Here is a 22,929-nt window from a genome sequence, read left to right as displayed (position 1 = left end):
CCCCTCTGACAAAGACCAGTTGCTTTATCTGTCAAGATTCCACTCAAATTGGCACCATTCTCCCAAACATTGTTTATTAACCAATCCATTCTCAACACTTCTGTCTTCTAGCTTTGGGAAAAAGATGATTTCCCAGTATATTCCTTCAAGCCCCTTAGGGATAGTTCTATTAGGCTTGCTGAAAGCCACAAGCAGCAGAGGAGCTAGGAAACAGGTGTTTAATTATCTAGTTACTTACTAGCAGAAGAGAAATAATGGGGGTTAACAATACAAACACCCCTTCCTGTTTTGCATTGTACACTTTTTGGTTTCCATATCAATATTACAAATTTCTTCTATGACATACACATCAAATAACTTTTTTTTTGGTATTTTTTTTTTGGCCAGGCAATGGGGGGTTAAGTGACTTGCCCAGGGTCACACAGCTAGTGAGTGTTAAGTGTCTGAGGCCGGATTTGAACTCAGGTCCCCCCGAATCCAGGGCCAGTGCTCTATCCACTGCACCACCTAGCTGCCCCCTAAATAACTTTGAATAAATTCCACAGACTGATAGTTCTTTCAAACACTAGTATCCCAATCACACAAATCCAACCAATATATGCCACAAAAAATAGTTTAATGTATGGAATTACAAAGAAACTTTTATAGCAGCTCTAAGATAATTTATGAACTTGTATACATAGTCTTTTTTTGCTTTCAGTTACCTCCAAGAATGGTAACATAAAGGCAATAAAGTAATGGAACTATGTAACAGGTTCTAAATTCTATGTTCCCAAACTGACTACACTGTTTTATATATATATGTCAATAAACTTTGTATTATGAAGCCAGAGGTCAAAAAGACTTATTTTATTTCCATCAACTATCTTGAGCTGCACAAAATACGAAAACTCTGAACCTACAGTTCTTACAAAGATGCTAAAAATAGGGAAATATAGGAGAACATATAACTTCATCAGTAGGTCAAGATTAACCTTTAGAAAGGTCACAAAAGGGGCAGCTAGGTGGCGAAGTGGATAGAGCACTGGCCCTGGATTCAGGAAGACCAGAGTTCAAATCTGGCCTCAGACACTTAACAATCACTAGCTTTGTGACCCTGGGCAAGTCACTTAACCCCAACTGCCTCACCAAAACAAAAAACAAACAAAAATAAAGGTCACCAAAAAAACTGTGAGATACACCAAGAAGTTTCTCAGAGAGTATTGTTACTTTTTAAAATGCACCTGGGGGGCAGCTAGGTGGCACACTGAATAAAGCACTGGCCCTGGATTCAGGAGGGCCCGAGTTCAAATCCAGCCTCAGACACTTAACAATAACTAGCTGTGTGATGCTGGGCAAGTCACTTAACCCCAATTGCTTCATCCCCCCCCAAAAAATGCACCTAATTTTGTTTTGGAATCATGAAGTCCACTTATACATACTCAGGAGTTATTCATAAACCTTAGATTTTTCAGGTAATTACTAACACCTACATTTAATGCTAGATCAGAACAAAAGAAATAATGACAACCAAAGTAACATTTCCAGGGCCTAATTCTTTTCCAATCACACGACCTTGGATATACTCTAGAACTAAATGCTTACTTACTCTTATTTTCTCCTTCTTTACTAAAGAATCCTTGTGGTTCTTTCAAAAGAAAATCCATCTTCAACACTCTTCTGCCATCAGAGTTCCTTCCCTGTTACCATCACACATCACAGTACTGATATAATTATAATCTCAGTGCTAATTTAGTCAGGAATTAGTTTAAAATTGTTTTTAAAGACTATCTGAAGACTTTGCCAGCATGCTGACTCATCTAGACTTAGATTTAACATCCTCCAACAGGATTATTGGTGGACAAAGTAATTTTTAAAACAGGTCATGTGATTAAATTTCTGGTTTAACTCTTAGTTAATAATTCAGCATTGGGTATGTACCAAGCAAATTGTTTCATTTCATTTATTTGTTACTTGACTAAGCTGAGCTTCTGAATGTGTAGTACTGGAGTGTGTGTGTGTGTGTGTGTATAAAAAAACTTTTTTTTGGTGGGACAATGAGGATTAAGTGACTTGCCCAGGGTCACACAGCTAGTGTCAAGTGTCTGAGGCCAGCTTTGAACTCAGGTCCTCTTGAATCCAGGGCTAGTGCTTTATCCACTGAGCCACCTAGCTGCCCTCTGAGTATATTTCTATAATAGCTATAAATCAATATGCTTAACCAGTTTTCCTTTTGAATTGTTTCTTGTCTATTAAAATTTTAAAAGCTATAAGGTCTTTTGCTAACTCTAGTTATTGGCTTCTAAGCCAATAACAAAACCTCTTAGAATCTGGGAAAAAAGTAAATTTGATTTAATGTACAGAAAATACCAAATTATAGTGTTAAGTATAGGCCAAATTCCATTATAAGCTGGACTGCCAAAATGCTTTAAGAGTATTCATCAAAAGAAGGCGAAGAAATAAAATGGAAAAAGCAATCTTATTAATCCATCAATAATCAGACTGGAAACTTATTAACACAAATTCATGACTGTCCTCTGCCCTATCACAATTTACCTTGTATACTTCTTTCTGTACATGATGTATCCCTTCTAGTAGAGTGCTGGGTCTTAGACACTAGCTGTGTGACTCTGGCAAGTCACTTAACCTTATTGCCTCAATTTCCTCATCTTTAAAATGAACTAGAGAAGGAAATGGCAAACCAGTATCTTGGATAAGAAAATGCCAAACAGGATCAAAAGAGTTGGACACAACTGAAATGAACAAAAATAAATAAATAAATGCTTGCTGAATTTAATTTTGGTCAACTAAATTATAAAAACTTAGTCCTGTCCCTTTATTAACTGTAATAGACCAAAAGGAAGTAATTTTTATGTTTCAAAATTACTTCCTTTTTATTTGTTTTTAAGTCTCATAGGTAGAAGTACAAATACTACAGGCATTTGAAAACAAAGCTTTCTTTTAGTTACTTATAACAAACTTAGTCAAAATGAGACTTTTGCCAATAGGTGTACCACATGGTATGGAGGACAGACTGGAGTCAGGAAGACCCAGGTTTAAATCCTCCTTCAGACACTTATTAGTATGTAATCTTGGGAAAATCACCTAACCCTGTCTGCCTCAGTTTCTATAAAATTAAGGAAGGTATTTAATACAGTATGATCCAATGAAGACATATAAGAACCTACAATAAATGCAACATTAGAAACGCTGGGAAATTTCCTCAAAATTATGGTGAAAATTTTAATTAAACGCTCAGCCCAGTCTCTATTTCTACTATTGTCTCATTGATGTTTAGTACTTAAAGATGTAAAATATTGATCCATAAGGTGAGGGTAACAATTACAATGTTCTTCCATCATCTTCCCAATTTAAGTAACCCCACTTATCTAGTACTTTTAATATGTTAATATTGCTATTTTAGCCAAACTTCCCCCCTTTCCTTTATATATTACTTAGCATATTCTAGTGAAGTTATTTTTTATGTTTTCAACCTTTTCCCACAAGAAACTCATTTCAATTTATAAAGAAAAATGGTAGGAATATAAGTTATACTATAGGGATCTGCTTTGCTGATAACTTTTCAGAAATATTTTCTATCTTCTACTGATTCATATATTATTAGTCAGACCTTTAAAGTGAACACTACAACACTCCTTTATATTTAAATGGTGAAAAAGGCAACAGTGGTTCTCCTTTGGTTCTGGAATGTACCACAATAGTAAAATATGTTATTCTAGCAAAAAGATTTCAATGTTCCTAACATCCACAAAACGCACAGTCACCTGAACTGGCTAGTTAATCTAAGACCCAATTCACCAATTTAAATTCCGTAGAGTTAAATCTCTGCTAAATAATGGCAATTGTGTAGTGTTATGAGAGAAAATGAAATGAGCAAGGTATTGTTATAATAAATCTTGAGCAGTTTTGATATTTAAAAAAAGGAAGTTGTAAGAGAAAAGGCACAAGTTATTTCAAGCAGGGGGAATAATTTTTTTTGATGGAATAAAGGTGGTTAGACAGAATGGAGAATGCAAATCACAATTCATCCAAGATTAAATGTTTACTGTGTTCAGAATGCTATGCTAGGTGCTGAGGGTGATCCATGAAGCCTTGTAAGCCTAATGAAACAGAGGTGTCCCACTCTCCCAAACCAGAGTAAATGTAATTGGGAAATGTTTAACAAAATTAATGAAAATACTATACAACACAGATACATTGATTTATGGTTTTATAAATCAATATGCAGCCAGTAAGGATTCATTTCTATTTGTGCTGATACCACTGTAGCAGAGTATAACATACAAAAAATAACCACCTTAGGCAAAGACAAAGAGATAGTAAAGCAACCTTTCAGTCTGGCTGGTCCTTGGAATGTATGGCACAAAGTAGTAACTGATAGCATAAAAAGGTTATATCATAGATATGGCTTACTGCATTAGGGAATTAGAAAAAGTGTTTTATGCACATGAGCTTAACTTTCAAGGATGAGTAGGAATTAAATGGGCAGAGAGGACATTTCAACCACAAGAAATATCTTGAGTAAAGGCAAGGAAGTCTGAGAGGTCTCTGTGTACTGGGTAAAGAGGGAATTTGGCTGGAGTCTAAATGCTGGACAGGGACCACAGCACCACTTTGTGGAGAAAAGGCATCTGAATTCCAGGCAAGAGAGTAGGAACTTTACTAAATACCTATGTAGACATTTAAGACTTTTGAGCAACAGAGTGACACAAACAAACCTATGTGTTAAAAAGATTATTCTAGCAGTATAAAGAATGGGGAGGAGAGGAAGAAAGAAAAAGATCAATTTTTCTTTATGAGATCAACTGTGTCAAATGGTTTATAAGGATCCCTGTGGGCTGCATAATGCATTATTAGAAAGGTTCTTTTATTAGATTATAAATTCCTTGCAGGGAGGAACTGTGTTCTACCTCTTTTTGTATTCTCAACACCTAGCACACATTTGCCACATAGTAGGTGCTTAATAAATGATTACTGATCTATTGATACTGCTTAGAAACTACATATTAATATTATGTATGTTCTACTGCATTTTTACTTATTTTGTTAAATGTTTCTAAATTATATTTTAATTTGGTTCAGGCCAGAGTAGAGTGCTGAAGTTGGGAATACTGAGGGCTTTGTGTTTGACACCTCAGGTTTAGAAGCTTGTAAAGTAGGTTTATACTAGGGTGTTGCCTGGGGAAAGAAAGGGGGGGGGGCAAATAGCTGCTAGAGATAACAGCCAGAAAGATCAACTGACTGGATGAAACACAAGCAAAAGGAAGAAATGGAGATAATACCAAGATTTTGACTGTGGGAGACTTTGTGAATGCTAGTACTGTTGACAGAAATAGTTAAGTCTGAAGCACGAGCAAGCTGGGGGAAATGTGATGAGCTCAGTTTTGTGTATGTTGAGTCTGAGGTCCTGGAAGGGCACCCAGGTAGAGTTGTCCTACAGGCATCTTGAGGTCCAGGTCTAGAGATAGAAGTCAGAGAGGCAGCTAGGTGTCGAAGTGGATAGAGCACCGGCCCTGGATTCAGGAGGTCCTGAGTTCAAATTCGACCTCAGACACTTAACACTAGCTGTGTGACCCTGGGCAAGTCACTTAACCCCAATTGACTCAAAAAGAAAGAAAGAAAGAAAGAAAGAAAGAAAGAAAGAAAGAAAGAAAGAAAGAAAGAAAGAAAGAAAGAAAAGAAAAAAGTCAGGTTTGGAAACCACCTGACTAGAATTCATAGTAGAAGCTATGGGAGTGAATGAGATTCCCAAAGTAAAGAGCATAGAATGAGGAAAGGTCAAGAATAATCTTAAAGAACACTCAATTTAAGGGAACAAGGAGGAAACAATGGCAACATGAGTGTCAAAAGAAGAGTGTGTCATATCTTGGCCAAAGAAGTTGAGTAACCAGAAAAGAGAATGGTCAGTATCAAATGGTACAAAGAGGATGGGGGAGGGCAAAGACATTGGATGTAGTGATGAAGAAGTAACTTGTAACCTGAGAGAGCAGCTTTAGTACAGTTGGCATTAGGTATAGATTACTTTTTCAAGTTTAGGGGAAGACAGAAATGGTATAGTAGCAGAATGAGGCCGAATCAATGAACAAATGTTTATTAACATCTACTATGAACCAGGTACAGTACTAACGAGGTGTTAGAGATAAGAGCACATGTATAAAGTATATTCATACAAAACTGGCAGCTGAGAGGGAGGGAGGCAGAGAACAAAAAGGATGAAGCAGCTTAAAAACAAACAAACAACAGTCAATTTTCCTAGTTGCTAGCCTTCAGATAAATTATCAGTGAATTTCAATCTTTTAATCCTACCCAAATTTCTTCTTAATATGCATAATTAAGGGCTGGTTTGGGCTGACCAGGGGCTCCTGGATCCTTGTTTTTGAGAATAGGATCACAGTTTGAGATCTCAAAGGAGCTTTTAGAGAGGGATATGATGAATTCAGGTTTGGCCAGCATGGAGTCAAATGTCCTTTATTCTTAAATTTACCCTTATATGGTTCTGGCCCTTATTTTTTCCTGCTTCTCAATCTCTCTTTTCTGGCTCATGTATCCATATATCACCTATACCCCCTCCTAAACCTCAGTGTAGGTATACCTCTACACGGCTCTGTCTTGACTCTTCTGTTCTTTTTATATTCTTTTTTTTATTTTTTGGGGGGCAGTGAGGGGTTAAGTGACTTGCCCAGGGTCACACAGCTAGTAAGTATCAAGTGTCTGAAGCCGGATTTGAACTCAGGTCTTCCTGAATCCAGGGCCGGTGCTTTATCCACTGTGCCACCTAGCTGCCCCTTGACTCTTCTGTTCTTTAACTCTACATGATGACTTCATGAACTCCCATGAGTTTTGTTAATCTCTAGCCAGAGGACTTCCCAGATCTATATATCTAGTCCTAGTACTTTACCAACAGCCTACAGGACATTTTGAATTAGTTGCCCAATAAACAGCTCAAATACATATCAAAAGCAGAACTCAATGTCTTTTCCTCTCAAGTACTCTTATTATGAACTTTAACTCTGTCAAGTGCATCACACCATCCTCTTTTAGTTTCAATGGCTTAGCACTATCCTAAAGTCAGACTCTTCATTATTCCTCAGCCCACATAGCCAATCAGTGCTCAAAGGAATCTGAATACTTAGCTTATTTTAAGGCAGTTTCAGTTGGAGGAAGGTCGGTGGGACAGTGAATGTGGCTCTGGGCTGTAAATTGGGAAGACCTCAGTTCAAATCCAGCCCCAGACACTTCCTAGCAGTGTGATACTGGGTAAAAATCACTTAACCTTTGTCTGTCTCAGTTTCCTCAATCGTAAAATGGGGATGGGGATAGTCAAAAGGTTGTTGTGAGGTTCAAATGAAATATTTGTAAAGCCCTTAGCATAAAGCATGGGACATAAGAGGTGCTTAACTGGAAATGTTATCACTTTAATACACTATGATGTTTTTTTTTTAAACAAGAACCACAAAAATCCAGGTTGGTATATCAAAAATCATAGGCAAAATGATGAAGCAGAAAGATGGAATGGGAAGAACACTGAACACTGCATTTATAGTCAATGGATGAAATCCTCATCCTATTACTACCTTGCCCAAATGATTGTGGGCAAGTCACTTAATCCATCTGGGCCTCCATTTCCTCATCTGTAAAATGAGGGGGTTGGGAATACATTACCTCAAAGGCTCCTTTTAGCTCAATCTATGAACCTATATACCGTTTTCCATTCAACTCGTAAATAAGTTTTTAAATAGGGGCTAAGATTGTTCTAAGAAACCCTAGTTAATACTGGTCAAATAACAGTGTCATGATTCTATATCATATATTCATTCAACAGCATTTAAGTACTGTACATGTAAAAGGCACCTTGGAATGCAAAGACAAAAGTAAAAGTGGGCCCTTTCCCCAAGAGAAGTAATAATGTAGTAGACAGAAGTGCTAGACTTGATGCCAGGAAGACCAAAATCTACTTCTGATAGCTATTAACTGTGGCCTTTGCTAAATCATTTAATCCATTCCTCAGTTTCCTTATGTGTAAAATGGAGATACACTCATAGTATCTATTTTATAGGTCTCTTGTAAGGATCAAATTAGATAACGTACATAAAGGTCTTTGCAAATTTAAAAAATGCTATGTAAAACTTATAGTTATTAAGGAGTTTACATTTTACTGGAAGGATAGATATACATAAATACGATATAATTTGAGGAAGGAGAGAATAAAAACAATTAGGGGGATTATCAGGAAAGGTTTTCTATAGGAGGTAGCACTTGAGTTTTGCCTAGAAGGAAGTTAAGGATTCTCAGAGAAATAAGGAGGGAATGCATTCCAGGAACATGGGACAGCCTGTGAAAAGGCCCATATACAGGGAATGAAATGCCTAGTTCAGGGAACAGTGAAGGCCAGTTTGGCTGGAACAAAGAGCCCATGAAAGAGTCATGTGAAGCTGGAAAGGTAAGCTAGAGCCAGACTGCAAAGGGTTTTAAATGTCAACTTGTGAAGAATGCATTTTAGGCAAAAGAGATTCTTAAGTAGGGTAGTGATATGCTCGAGTCTTTGCTTTAGGAAGACCATCTGGGTAGCTGTGTGAAAGATGACTGGAAAGTGAAATGCCTGGTTGCAGGGAGTCTAATTATGAGGCTACCAACAATACCTAGTGGAAAAGTGATGGAGATCTGAAGCAGGATGATATTTTAATCCAAGGCTACTATATATTCTCCGGACATAAGTGTATCAATAAATGGTTGCATTTAGTGATATTGGGAGTAGTTATAGTTCAAATACTTGATTGAAGTGACAATTCTAAGGATTTCAATCCAAGAGCTATGGCTCACCTATGATATAGCCACAAATCTACGATGACTAGCTGAGACTAGGTGGCAGACTGGCCACAGTGCTAGAATTGGGCAGACCTGAGTTCAAAACGGGTGTGTGTGTGTGTGTGTGTGTGTGTGTGTGTGTGTGTGTAATAATAGCATCTACTTCACAGGGTGCTGTGAGGATCAGATATTTGTCAAGTGCTCAGCACAGTGCCTGGCATGTGATAGGTGCTTTTAAAAAACTTGTTCCCCAACCGTTCCAGTTTCTCCATCAGTGAAATGGGTGAATAATGCTTATTCAGTTACTTCCTTCATACCAGTAAAACATGGAATAATGAGTGATCTGTAAATGCACACATATTCTCACAAATCCTTAAACTTTATCTTTTAAGTTACAACACTCTAAGAAGACCTGGATTCTGAATTGCACTGTTATTAAGTCCTTTTTTATTTTGGCCTCAGTTTTCCAGAAGTCTGATTAATCTTTCACATATCTTCCAACTAAAAACAAACAAAACCCTTAGTAATTTCATCTGTGGTTTAGACTATACACTGAAAATCATCCTAGAATAGTGAAAAAACCAACAACACAAACTAATCTTGGGAGTCAGAAAAAGATTATAGTTCTGGCTCCACTATTATCACAATTGTGCAACCCTGGGTAAAATCAGTAGCCAAACTATCTTGTAAGCTTCAGTTTCCTCATCTGGGGAAAATGGAGATAATTATCTGCTCTTCGTAGAGATCAGTGGATTGAGGATAAAACTAAACTTAAACTACTTAAAAATGGGACCATGGCAGACCATTTTCATAAAGCTGTACTACTCAGAGCTAAAAGAAAAATTAGAGAACTAGCCTGAGACACTCTCCATTCTCAAGAAAATAAAGTCCAGGGAAATTAAGTGGCTTCCTCAATGACAAGTAGCTGAGCCATGCATGGTTCAAACTCGGGTCTTTCAAAACCAAATTCAAATACTGTTTTCTATAGCAGCTACTTTTAAAGGCATGGTAACTACAGAAAACAATCAAAACATTTTCCTAAAAAACAGTTCACATGTTGCCAATAAAAACTTTACCACTCAGAAAATGCTCAATTTATCACTAAGAAAAAAAGCAAAGGGGCTGGAAGTTAAAGACAGAAGAAAAGAGACTGGGGTGGGGGGGTTCCCTATGATATTCATTTGTCCTCTACAGTAACCAGGTAATTTAAATACTACTTTTAACCAGTTTAAGATGTAATACACAGTACTCGAACAACTCAAAACCACAATGCACTATCTGAAATATTTGCTACCCGAGGAGAAAAGCCATATTAACCCCTTACAACTAACACTACCTGGAAGTTTAATGGATTTTTTATAAGACCAAGTACTAAATAAAAGTGTCAAAAATTCAAGACACTTTGGCACCTACTTTTTCCTTTCCCCCAAACTATTTATACAAAACGAACCTCATCTAAAAATGAGCGGGGAGGGAGGAGGCATGGGATCCTGAAGAAGTTTCAAGATGTAAACAAATGAATACTTCTTGAAAGCTACTTTGTTGTTTGTTCCCAAGCATTAAAGCCTATCCTAGCTTCAGGTCTGTGAAAACTCGGGGGCGGGGGAAGAGAAGTCCTTTAGTGCTCCCCCAAAGCTATTTTTTGTTAGGTTACAATCGGATTTAGTCTCCCCGGGAAGACAAAAAGACCTAAACGTTTACTTTCTTTGCGTAGGTTTCTTTAGCCCTGGCCGGCCCAGAATTGGGGCGAACGTGGCGGGGAAGAGACTTCCGAGCAGCGGCCAGCGGGGCAGCGGGAGCTCCGTGCGGCCGGCCGGGGCCGCAGCGAGCCCGCGCCCACGGACCGGCGACCGGCCCGTTCTCTCGCTTCCCACGGCCGGCACCGGCCGGGGAGGAGGGGGAGAGGCTAAAATGGCCTCGGGCAGCAGCGTCCGCGTCCCCGCACCCAAGCAAGAGAAGCAGTTAACGGAGTCGGCCGCCCCGCAGGCCCCGGCTCCGCCAACCCCTCCCGGCGCCGGCCCCAGCGCCGGGGGGGAAGCGGTCTGACGGGACGGGCGAGGCCGGGGTGGGGCGCGGGGGGGGGGGGGCGTCGGGAGGGACGCGGTCGCTGCGGGCCCAAGGCGGGCGAGGTCTGTTCCGGCGGCGGCCCCGCGTCCCGCACTTACCTCTCCACGCCGAGGCCGCCGCTGCCGCCGCCGGCTTGTCACATAGACCGACCCGGGCGCCGACCCCCGCACGGACGGACGGACTGAGCGGCGGGCGGTCGGGCTCAGGCGACCCCACCTCCCCAAGCCGCCTGGGTGCCCTCGGCCCCAGCGACGGCTCCTCCTCCTCCTCCTCCCGCCGCAGAGACGGGCTCTCCCCTTTATTTGCGGGTCTCGCTGCTACAAAATGGCGCTGGAGGAGGAAATGAGACTCCGTCACCCCCCCCCCCTTTCCCTTCCTCGTCTTCCCGCTCCTCCCGCAGAACGGCTCCGCCCCCAGCCCCTGCGGCCCCGCCCCGGCCCGAACCGCGGGGGCCGAGCCCGCCCCCTCCCTCCTCTCGTCTCGTCTCGTCTCGTTCGGGCTGGGCGCGCTCACCCGGAGGACGAGGCTGCTGACGAGTCGCCTTTGCGTCCAGCCGGAGTCCGCGGCGGCCACACGCGGCTGGGCCGCCCGCCCTCGCCTCGCCGCTCCCGGCCTGGGGGCGGGGGGAGGAGACGGCTAGCGGTGGCTGCAGCCTTCCACGGGAGCTAGCTCGGGCTGCGGCGGCGGCGGCTTCACTTTCTTCACGTGTCCCTCGCTTCCCCTTCCCTCCCAAGGAGCCCGAACTGAGGAGCCCGGAGCGGCCACCTGGCCGGTCCAGTGACGGGGTTGGGGTGGGGGTGTGTGTGTGTGTATGACAGACGTGGAGGGAGGGGGTCACGGAGGGAGGCTGGCTGAGATCGAGGGAGGGGAGAAGGTTGGAGTTCAGCCGCAGAGCATCCTGGGAAAGGCGAAGGGGGCGGGGGTGGGGGGAAGAGTTCGCCTTCCGCGTCGGGCGGGCGGGCCGGCTAGCTGAGGGAAGGAACGTTCCCGGGGTCGCCACCTGCTGCTGCTGGAGGGCGCCCACCAGTGGAGGAATGCTGAGAAACTCGTTGATTGTCTCTCCTCAAGCTCCTGAAGAGCCTATGGTCCTTCTGCGCCCGTAGTCTCTGCTTGCGCGCTTCTCTTCTGTTTGCTGGCAAACTTGCTCGCTAGCCCTTCGTGTGCCTGGTGCTGGTGGTTGTGATGTTTTTGGGAACTTTGAGACCCGTCACTCTTCGGTGACATTGTGGTGGGGTTGGTACTGCCGCTCGGGCTGCTTCCCTTGCCTGCCTCTGGAGTCTGGAGACCCTGACTCCTCGGGGGAAGGCGCACGGGCTATTGTTCTGCCCGGGACGCGGCTGCAGACCCGGGCTATAGCTATAGCTCTAACTCCAGCTGCCGGGAAATAGACACTTAACGAGGGAGTGTGATCGACCCCCAGCACACTCCCCAGGCACCATAGACTTTTCGATTTAACGGTAGTCTATCGTTCCTAATTCACCGAAATAAAGTTCACTAGGAAGAAGCGAACCAAGTCAGACTCGGCGAAATCCCTTTCTGTTTTTGTTCTTTTTCTTTCCAGAATAGAACCTAAGAAGGGCTTTAAAATAAGACTACACTCTGGAGGTTTCTCTACTAAGTACTTATCAGATTATTTCAGTAGTAGGTGTCTGCACTACAACTCAGTGAGCTGACCTTGAAACTGGTCCCGTGAGTTTATCCATTAAGATCAAAGTAAGGGTGAGATAGGCTTTGTCGAAGGAGATAGACGAAGTTCCGGTTAATAGCCGAAGGGAACAATAAAATCAGACGACTGAAAAGTGGTGATCGTAGCGAAAAACATTTCTTTAGTTTACGTACGCGGTTTCCCCCTACTTACTAGTTAATACAAAAATGAAATTGCTTTTCGAATAACCTTGGAAAAACTTAGGGGGACGATCTTTTCAGAAATTTCGAAGTCATGGAGTCATAGTTTTGAAGCTGTGAAGAGACCTTTAGTATTTAAGACACTTTGCAACCTGGTTCCAACCTATCTTTCTAGCCTCATTGGATGTTACTAATCCCCTGGTGCTCTGTGGCCTTCTTTGTACCTCGAACACCTCTGCTTTTGTGCTGGCCAAAGAACACACACCCTTCTCATCTCCACTTTATGGAATTCCTTTCTTCCAGATGCAGTTCAAGTATGTAAAGCACTTCCTGATCCCCCAACTTCCAGTGCCCTCTCAAGCAATCATGTATTTATTTGCATTCTTTTTATATTCCTTCAGTATATATGTTGTCTCCCCATTAGAATGTAAATCCCCTTTGATCAGGGTTGGTTTTATTGTATTTGTATCCGCAGGGATACTCTGCCAGGGGTACTTTCGCTGTTCAAGGAGGACCAGCAACTCTGGTGTGAGGGTTTGCTGAGCCCTTTTCAGTGCTGCCCACCTTTGGTGTCTACCTGTCACCCAACTCTCACCTGTGGCTCCAAGAAGCTGTAGCATGTGAATCAGTCATGCCCCCAGAGGGACAAAAACGAAAACAAATTCTGGTCTTGGCAGATGAGCTAAACCGGGTTGAGAGTAACACAGGGTTACTGGGTTAAGGGGATGTCTACCCCAAGCATGTGAAGACTTCCCCTGGCAAGATGGGTAGATGAGAACAATTTGTTCCAAAGGCTATGAGGGTGCTGTGAAGTGCTTAGAACTTAGTCAGATATCAGACATGTCAAGGTCATCCACTGCATCCAGGGCCATGGCTAGTCATCTTGACTTCTATTTTGCCACTGAATTTTGATGACTCTGGAAGAGAGAGGGGGGCTGACAAGGGAGTCAGGAAGATCCAATGTTAAATCCAGTTTTAAGACATTCACTAGGGGGCAGCTAGGTGGCGCAGTGGATAGAGCACTGGCCCTGGATTCAGGAGGACCTGAGTTCAAATCCAGCCTCAGACACTTGACGCTAATTAGCTGTGTGACCCTGGGCAAGTCACTTAACCCTCATTGCCCCACCAAAAAAAAAAAAAAAGAAAAGAAAAGTGCCTGCCACATAGTAGGCACTACATAGGGACACAAGTGGTGTTTTCCTCCGTTACTTATCAAGATCAATGACTTCAGAAGAGAGACAACTTGGATAAGTTAAATTGAGAGGATGGTGTCTAAAAAAAAGAATTTAGATTCTAGGTTGTGGCTTATACTATAAGAATGATACCTTCCTGACAAGAAATGTAGTGACACAATAGGTGCTGGCAAGAATGCAGTTTTGCGGGGCAGCTAGGTGGCTCAGTGATTCAGGAGGACCCGATTTCAAATCCAGCCTCAGACACTTGCCACTTACTAGCTGTGTGACCCTAGGCAAGTCACTTAACCCTCATTGCCCTGCAAAAAAAAAAAAAAAGAAAGGAAGAAAGAAAGAAAGAAAAGAATGTAGTTTTGCAAACCTAATCAAAAGGTCTTTACCCCTAAAAGAAAGTGGAAAGGAGAAAAAAGCTTGTGTATCTAACCAGATACTAGAGATCAAGTAGATACAATGTAGCAGTAAAAATGCCCAGATATTCACAGGAGAAAAAAGGAGGTAGCAATTAAGTGGCCTCAGATATCTGTTAACTGCACAAAGCATGAGTAACAGGCAAGATGAACTAGACATAATGACTCAGGAATATAAACTTGACCCCATTGATAATATGGGATTCAACTATAAGATGACTCTGGAAGAGTATACCTTATTCAAAAGGACCAGAATAGGTAAAGTACAGGATAGTGGAATTCTATTAAACATACATTGTTTACCAATAAAATCAGAGGTGAAACAAGGACCCCCATTGTCACTACTCTTGATATAATATTAGAAATGCTAGCTATAGCAATAAGACAAATTGAGAGAATAATTATAACTAAAGAAGGGGGGCAGCTAGGTGGCACAGTGGATATAGCATCGGCCCTGGATTCAGGAGTACCTAAGTTCAAATCCGGCCTCAGACACTTCACACTTACTAGCTGTGTGACCCTGGGCAAGTCACTTAACCCCAATTGCCTCACTAAAAAAAAAAAATTAATTAAAAATAAAATAACTAAAGAAGGAACAAAATGATCACTGTTTGCAGATGATATCATGGTATACTTAAAGAAACCTAGAGTCAACTAAAATTAATTGAAACAACTTCAGCAAACTTGCAAGATATAAAATAACTTCACAGAAATCATCAGCATTTCTAGATTATACTAATAAAACCCAGCAGCAAGAGATAGAGAAATTCTACTACAGAATTTACAAAACTCTTGGGAGTCTACCTATTAAGATACATACAAGGAATATATAAATACAACTACAAACCACTTTATGGAAATACAGACCTAAATAACTGGACAAATATTAATTTCTCATTAAGAAGACAAAACAAAAATGACAATACTGCTTAAATTTATTTATTCAATGACATACCAATCAAACCACGAAAAGTTTCTCTGATAAAGGCCTCATTTCCAAAATATATGAAAAACTTATTTAAATGTATAAGAATAAAAGCCATTGCTCAATTGATAAATGGTCTAAGGATATAAACACATAATTCTCAAGAGAAGAAAACAAGGCTATTTCTAGAACAAGGAAAAACACCAAAATTCATATGGAGGCAAAAAATGCCAATAGTATCAATGGAAATTATTTTTAAAAGTGGAAAGAAAGGAGGCCTGGTAGTGTTTTATCTCAAACTACAGTACAAAGCAGTAATTTTTTTTTTTTTTGGTCAGGCAATTGGGGTTAAGTGACTTGCCCAGGGTCACACAGCTAGTAGGTGTTAAGTGTCTGAGGCCAGATTTGAACTTAAGTCCTCCTGACTCCAGGGCCAGGGCTCTATCCACTGAGCCACCTAGCTGCCCCACAAAGCAGTAATTCTTAAAAACAATTTGGTGCTGCTTTAAAAAATTCAGATCAATCACTGGAAATGATTATCTATACAACATATAGAAGCAAATATATCTACCAGCTTAATATTCAGCAAACACAAAGACCCAGTTACTAGAATAAGAATTCACTATTTGATAAAAACTGTTGGGGAAATTGGACAAAAGTGTGGAAGAAATTCGACCAACACTAAGATTAGTTCCGAATGGATATGCGACCTATATATGAAAGGTTATATCATAAACAAATTAGAGAAACATAGAAAAAATTCTCTATAAAATCCATGGATAGAAGGTTCAAAGAGGATCATAGAAGATAAAATGAATATTTTTGATGATAAAATAAAACAGCTCTTATACAAAGCCAATCAAACTAAGATTAAAAGGGAAAGAGGTAATGGGAAATCATTGCAGCAAGTTTCTCTGATAAGAGTGTCATTTCTAAGATATATAAGGAATTTATTTAATTTTATCAGAATAAGAACCATTCTTCAACTGACAAATAGTCTCAATCGAGGAATAGCTATAAAAAGGCAAGTCTCAAAAAAAGAAACCCAGGCCATCTATAGCCTGTAGAAAAAAAATGCTCCAAATCACTACTAATTAGAGAAATATGAATTAAAGCAATCTTAAGTTTATTCCTCAAACATTTCTGAGTGGCAAAGATTACAAAAAGGGAAAATGACAAATGTTGGAAGGACTACAAGAAAACAGCCACATTGATGTCTTGGTGGAGCTGTACATGGGTATAACCAATCTGAAAAGCAATTTGGAATTATACAGAAAAAGCAACAAAACAGTGCATGTCCTTTGATCCACTCATACCACTACGAGACCTATACTCAAAAGAGATGAAAGAAAGAGGAAAAGTTCCTATGACGTGCAAAAATATTTATAGCGGTTCTTTTTGTGGTGGCAGAAAAACTAGAAATGAAAGGGATGCCAACTAATTGAGGAATAACTCAGTAAACTGTGGTATATGAATGTAATAAATACCATTGTGCTATAAGAAATAAGATATTTCAACGAGACGTTCAAAGATTTATACAAACTATTGCAGAGTGAAGTAAGAACCAGAAGAATAATTTATACTGTAACATCAATATTATAAAAATGAACAACTTTGAAGACTTTTATAAACTGATGAAGAATGAAATGAACAGAGCCAGGAGAACAATTTATACAATAAAACAATACTCTAAAGACAATTTTGAGAGTTGTAAGAATTATGATCAATACAATGGCCACCCATGATTCCAGAGGACTGGTAATGAAAAATGCTACCCACCTCCTGAGAGATGATCCATTTAAAGCGCAGAATGAGACATATCTATTTTTGCATATAGGCAATGAAAAAATTTGATTTCCTTGACTATACATATTTGTTACAAGGAACGTGTTTTTCTTTTCCCGTCTGGGGGGCCTTGGGGGGAGAGAAAATAACTTTCTGTTACTTAAAAATACTTTAAAACAGGTAATTTGGGGGGATGCTACAGATTTTGAATACTGCATATACTTTTAGATAAGATCATTGTATTGTTACTTTTGCTTAACTGTTTGACTTGTTATAGAAAAACTCATAGAATGGAGGTGATCTGGAAATGTTTATATTTTCAAAAGCAAGTCAATAAACCCTAAAAAAAAAAAAAAAGAGATATGTGCATTTGAAGAAATCCAGGAACCAGTGAAAAAGCATGTTGGAGATCATTTAGGTGGCAAACAATAGAGAGATGTAAAAACAGTATTACAATAAGAACAACTGAACGAAAAAAGGAAAGAGATGAGGAGTTCTAGGATCATTTAGTCCAATGCCATGAAGTTACAGATGAGAAAATTGAAGCCCAGAAACTTTAAGTAACTTGCCTGAAGTCAGACAGGTAATAAGAACTGAGATTTGAACTCAGGTCTTCTAAGTCCAAATTTAGCACTATGTCATATTGCTTCAAGCCTATGGCCTAAAATTTTATAGAGCAATTCAGCCATGGAGGTATGGGAAGCTCTGAAGAATAAAATTCTGGTACAAAAGGAAAGAATTCTGAGAAAACAGGGGTGATTATCTCAAAAGACTGATATGGGTGCATGGGGACCTAATTGATCAACTCAGATTTTAAAAAGATGTGCAGAAGATAAAAACAAAGAATTTTTAAGCTACTTGAAAAGAAAGAGGATTATTAAAGAAGAGAAAGAATGGGATAGAGGGGATTATGGTGATGGATGACAGAAGCCAGAGGAGCTGGTTTTTGTTTCTGCTCTCCTTGCCAAGAAGGATGGAACAAAAATAGTTAGTTAGGAATTAATACCCAAGTTGGGTAGGGAAATAGAAAAAGAGAATTTATCTGTTCAACTATGTAAATCATAGGTTTAGGCCCAGAGGAGATATATCAAAGGAAATGAAAGTCCTGGTAGATGTGATTTCTGAGCCACTGTTAGTGATCTTTGTAACTATCATAGAGAATGGGAGAATCCTACAGGACTGGAGATAAGCAAATGTTCTAGTTTTCACAAAAGTAAAGAGAATGAAATCTACCAACTGTAGGCTAGTGAGATACATTTAGTTTACTGTCACAATTCCAGAAAGTGATAATAAAGGGATGGCTAGTGAATGTCCAGTAAGGAAAGCAGTGATCACAAAGTAGTTTCAACAAGAACAGATTGTGCTGGACTAATCCCATTCCTTTTTGTTAGGGTTACCAGGATGACAGATCAGGGGACTATGTAGATGTAGATTTTATCGAAGCTTTCGACAGAATATCTTATGGAGAAATGTGGGCCAGATGATCATATCGTCAGGTAGCTTCAGAATTGGTTGAATGGCAGCCCCGAAGACAATTTAGTAACAACTCAACAGCAACATGCAGAAAAGTCTCTGGTGAAGTGTTCCAGAGGTCTGTGCCTGAATCTGAACTATTAATAATAGGTTCATAGATGTGAAGCTGCAAGGGACCTTAGAAGCCATCTGGTTCAACCTTGTAATTTTTTGATGGATGAAGAAACGAGGGTCTAGAGAGGTTGAGTGACCTTTTTCAAAGAGGACCAGACTATGGGGCAGCTAGGTGGCACAGTAGATAAAGCACTGGCCCTGGATTCAGGAGGACCTGAGTTCAAATCCAGTCTCAACACTTGACACTTACTAGCTGTATGACCCTGGACAAGTCACTTAACCCTCACTGCCCACCCCCCACACACACACACACAAAAAGAGGACCAGACTATAATAATTTTACAGATGAGGAAACTGAGATCCAGGGAGGTGAAGCAGTTTTGTTCAAATACACCCAAGTGGTGACAGAACAGGGATGTGAACCAAGGACTTATAACTCTATAGACATATAACTCTCTTACTACACTTCCCTGTCTCCCAACATTTTCATAAATGACTGATAATGGTATACTTATCAAATTTGCAGATCATGCAAAAGTATGAAGAATAACACACTGGATGACAGAATGGAGATTAAAAAAAAGGTCTCAGGGCAACTAAGTGGTGCAGTGGATAAAGCACCAGCCCTGAATTCAGGAGGACTTGAGTTCAAATCCGACCTCAGACACTTGACACTTACTAGCTGTGTGACCCTAGGCAAGTCACATAATCCTCATTATCCTGCCAAAAAGAAAAGAAAAGAAAAGAAAAAAGGTCTCAATGGGCTATGATCTTGGACCAAATGTAGTTTTATACTCCGTCACAAATACAAGTCTGAGCAGGGATAGTTAGACAATTGTTGTTCAGTTGTTTCAGACTCTTCATGACCCTATTTGGAGTTTTCTTATCAAAGATACAGGAGTGGTTTGCCATTTCTTTCTCTAGCTCATTTTACAGATGAGGAAACTGAGGCAATAGGGGTTTTGTTTTGTTTTGTTTTTGCGGGGCAATTGGGGTTAAGTGACTTGCCCGGGGTCACACAGCTAGTAAGTGTTAAGTGTCTGAGGCTGGATTTGAACTCAGGTACTCCTGAATCCAGGGCCGGTGCTCTATCCACTGCACCATCTAGCTGCCCCTGAGGCAATAGGATTTTATAGGGTTAAGTGACTTACCTAGGGTCACACAGCTAGTATCTGAAGTCAGATTTGAACTCAGGAGGATTAGACTTCCTGACTTCAGGCTTGGCACTTTTCCACCTATCTGCCCCTGGCTAGACAGTAGTTTGGTGGACTACAGATTCAATATGAGTTACAAGTGTGATATAGTAGCCCCCCAAATCCAATAGAATCTTTAGGCTAGTATAAGAGAAGACATACTAGAGAGTTGATATTCTTGCTGTACTGTGCCATGGTCAGACCATATCTACAATCTCTATTTTAAGATCTATCTTGAGATCACAATTTTCAAATGATTTTATAAAATTAAAAAAAAATACTTTATCCATTAAAATAATGTATGTAGGGACATGGCCAACAGAGCCCCAACCCCAGAGAATGCTGACTGTTCCCCCTGCTTCCAGTTCTAGTAGAAGCTGCTGGAGCACCTGCTTCTGGAAAGGTATAATAACATACATGGAAGAGCCTAACTTCACCACAAGTATAGGTATTCCGACTGTTTCTGTTCTGCTTAACACAAGAAAAAGGGGAACCTTTTTGATTGGCCGCTTAGCAGTAAATAAGAATGCTTTCACAGGACACTAATCACCCAGGGCATTTACTCTTTCCTGCCAGGCTGTATTTGATTAATGCTCTAAGCCCTTGGTGGGGATAGAAGCCTCAGGCCTTTATCATGGCCGGGTCATTACTTTTGTCTCCTTAAGGTCTAATCACTCCTGCTTTAAGGGTAAGCTAGAGATATCAATGACTTCATGAGTATTGAAAGGTTGCAGTAATGAGCACTAGAAGTCCAGGAACAAGTCCCTGCTAGGATTTTCTGGAGGCTGAGCAAGGGTGAGACTACAGCAAGGACCCGAAGAACAAACTACTTGACCCAGTCCAGCAGTAGCTGAGGTGCCGATTTATCCAGCTGTTTTCCAGCTGTAAATCAGGAATCTTTTGAGGGCAAATGCTTTGAGGGAACTACTTTAACTTTGAACCCACTCTCAACAGACACCAAGGTAGCACAGGGAAAAGTTTTCCCTAGGCATTGAGGAGAAATGTTAGTACTTCTGTTCTTGCAATATTGTCTCATTAAATATCCCATTGTAAAATCAAATTGATGTTAATTAGTTAAATGATATTGGGATACTGCTAGGGTTAATTGCAATGTTAAAACCACTGGCAACTAACATTAGAGAAGCATCCCAGATTTTTTTTGGGGGGTGTTGAGGTGATAGCACTAGTTTTCAGAAAGATCCCCCACCTCCAAACTCCTTAGGAGTCCCTCCCTAGGATTCTGAAGGAGAGATATAGCTAGCCTTGTTCTGGGGAACTTGATTCATCATTGTGAGTGTGAGTGTGAGTGGGGAGGAAGATCCCTAGGATTCTATAAAAAACTATATATTATATATATATATATATATATATAATTTTTTTTTTTTGTGGGGCAATTGGGGTTAAGTGACTTGCCCAGGGTCACACAGCTAGTAAGTATTAAGTGTCTGAAACCGGATTTGAACTCAGGTCCTCTTGAATCCAGGGCTGGTGCTCTATCTACTGCGCCATCTAGCTGCCCCATATCTATATAGTTTTAAAAAACCAGATCTGTGATTTTGTCAGCGTAAGGAACTACTGGTGAGGAACTCACTCTAATATGTGTATATTCCATAGTTGGAAAAGTTATAATCCCCTCCTAGAAAGGGAAAGAGACACATGGAATCCAGAGAGTTAATTCATTAGATATGAAACCTGGGCCATTCAGGAGCTAAATCATCTGATACATCTTCTTTTAAAATCTGAATGAGTAGAGAAACCAATGGGATGCACTAAGAAATTGTTTTCCCTATCTCTTCTGATTTTCTAACATAAAACAAATGTTTTGTCCATTAGTCCATTAACAGGAGAAGGTATGGAATGTTGGAATCAAAATTCTGTTACAGTTGAGGGCTGCTAGTTTCAATTGTTACTTAAGTGGACTTCTCAAATCTTTTTTTTTTCTCAAAAGGTCAATCACTGATCAAATCCTAGAAAAGCTATTGATTAAATTTTAGAAATAATAAAGTAGAATTGCACCCAAGTTTTATACGAGGGACATTTACTTGCTATTCTGTTAGGACTATATATGAAAAAAAGGTAGCTTATCAACTCATCAAGGTTTAAAATTACTTAATTTATATTTATTTCAAGTAATTGAAGTAAAAAATTAATCGTAAAAGTCTTCTGGCTGGTGGTCTCTGCCTTCACATGGAGTTTCCCCTTCACACTGAATTTGCACTTCCTTAAATACATTATTTTACTTCTCTGGTCAAGAACTTGCAGTGACTATAGCTCTTTGTGGCTATGCCATTAATCTGAGAGCTTCTGCCTAGGCTTTGAGGCCTTCTACAACCCGTCCTCATTGTACTCATCAAACTCCTATTCCCAGGACTCCCCAACACACATTTTCTATTCTTTACAGGTCAGACTTGTCACTGTTACATGAACATCCCATGCTATTTCCAGCAGGCTGTTTTCCCTTCTTTTCTAGGAAGAAAGAGTTTCTGAGCAACTTAGTATCTCTCTATTTTCTACCAAGCATTTTCCTTTTTTATTTCACAGAAGCAGAAAGAGAATAGTCCCACATATGCATCTCTAGTGAATCACAGAAGTTGGAGGTGGTCTAAGCCACAACTAGTCAAAGCCCCTTTTTATAGGTGATAAAATGGAGACCAAGTTAGGTTAGATGACTTGTGCAGTCACACAGCTATTATTTCACAGTCAGGGTGAAACCCAAGAATTTTGTTTCTAGTGAGAACAATGCAGTCTTCTTCTACCAAAAAGGAACACTTCTCTCCCAAGAGGACTCATTAGCTGCTTGTTATTCTACTAGGTCTTGCTTTGTTTAAATAATAGTTAAGGGGGCAGCTAGGTGGCACAGTGGATAGAGCACCGGCCCTGGATTCAGGAGTACCTGAGTTCAAATCCAGCCTCAGACACTTAACACTTACTAGCTGTGTGACCCTGGGCAAGTCACTTAACCCCAATTGCCTCACTAAAAAAAAATAGTAAATATTAATAACACTAGAACAAACTTTAGACATTTAACTGTCCTTTGCTGGTTCCATTAATCTCTTACACAGAAGTAGATACAAATTGCTTTAGCAAAAGTGTTCCTTGGAGCTGACTTCTTAGAGAGATCA

General features: G+C 40.3%; 1 protein-coding gene across 3 annotated transcripts in view; it reads right to left on the bottom strand.

The window, feature by feature from the left end:
- LOC122755425 (WT1 associated protein) overlaps positions 1-11,708 on the bottom strand; it is a 36,775-nt gene extending 25,067 nt beyond the window's left edge. The window contains exon 1 of one of the 3 annotated variants that reach the window (XR_006356392.1): positions 10,971-11,227. The gene's annotated coding sequence lies outside the window, so the exon portion shown is untranslated. Of the gene's footprint in view, positions 1-10,970; positions 11,228-11,385 lie in introns of those variants that run through there. The other 2 variants (XM_044003863.1, XM_044003862.1) reach the window with 2 other exon arrangements.
- Between the last annotated feature and the right edge of the window lie 11,221 nt (positions 11,709-22,929).

The sequence above is a fragment of the Dromiciops gliroides genome, chromosome 4 (genome assembly GCF_019393635.1).
Source record: "Dromiciops gliroides isolate mDroGli1 chromosome 4, mDroGli1.pri, whole genome shotgun sequence".
NCBI lineage: Eukaryota > Metazoa > Chordata > Mammalia > Microbiotheria > Microbiotheriidae > Dromiciops > Dromiciops gliroides.
This window is presented reverse-complemented; position numbering and strand designations above follow the sequence as displayed.